Consider the following 1,275-nt stretch of genomic DNA (forward strand, 5'->3'; position numbering starts at 1 on the left):
AATACATAAACTTCAACATCATCCTCATCTGTAAAGAAAAAAACTTCATTATCCATCACTTCATTATCCATATTATCATAACTTCATTATTATCATCACCTGTAAAGAAAAACTTCATTATTCATAGTAGCATATTCTTCATCATTACTCTTCATCAGCATTCATTATCATCTGCAAAAAAATCACTTCATTACTCATTACATAACTATTCCTTATCTCTAGCATATTTCATCACTAAAACTAAGATGTGTAGTTCTGTCTGACAGCCTGCATCAATTGCCTTGTATTCTGAAAGAAAAAATTAGTTAAGACTGCTATTTTACGATGTGTATAGTATATTCTTGTTAATACTTGTTAATCCTAATCCATTTACTCTTCCTCATAAGGTTATTGCATCTTCTTTCGTTTATTCCGTAGGTGAAATTCCCATTTCTGTTTAATTTATTTCCTTTACACGTTATTTCTTTCTGAAAATGATGAACAGAGATTAATGTCTTGCATTTACATCATATACTCACTTAATAATGACTGGTTTATGGTAACATAATTAAGCATACAGCATAACATGACAGAAAACGTAATATATCAAAAACACTGACAGTGTTCAGATGCAAAAATGTACACAGAATATCACAATGCAGCAGCAAAAAAGAAAAATGTAAAACAGTCACGATGTTGAGATATCATAAAGCAAAAATGTGAAAGTCAACGTGTTTGCTATGTCTTAGCTATTTCACAGTACACACAAACAAAATATGAAAACAATTGTACATACATAAAAAAAAGGATGACAAGAAATGTGCTTTCTTTGAGTTCAGCTTGTATGTTGTGTAGTTAATAGAGGAGAGAATTAAAGACTTTAATGGAGAGAGAATTTAATAAAATTAATACGTCACTACATAGAATTGCATAATTATTCATAAAATACGTAAGTTTGTCTGGAAAAATATGCACGGTCTGATGTGTAACGACAAGAAGAGCGACCTGCTAACCTTACCTTGCCGTGCACTTGCCAAGAAAAAATACGATAGTCATCAATAATTAGTCACATAAATATAATTGCATAAGTGGTCATAAAAATTAGTAAATGGCATCATAGCATGTTACATCATAAAGTGTCTTCATTCAATAAAGGGTTTAATATTGGATATGTATTGGTATCCTTTCGATTTTCTGGTTCTCAGAGTTTCGACGTGTACAACATTGGGGTGAGGAATGCTGCGAATCCGATATGAACCTGCGTATAGAAGTTCAAATTTACTGCACTTACCTTTT

This window comes from Schistocerca serialis, chromosome 10 (assembly GCF_023864345.2).
Source record: "Schistocerca serialis cubense isolate TAMUIC-IGC-003099 chromosome 10, iqSchSeri2.2, whole genome shotgun sequence".
NCBI lineage: Eukaryota > Metazoa > Arthropoda > Insecta > Orthoptera > Acrididae > Schistocerca > Schistocerca serialis.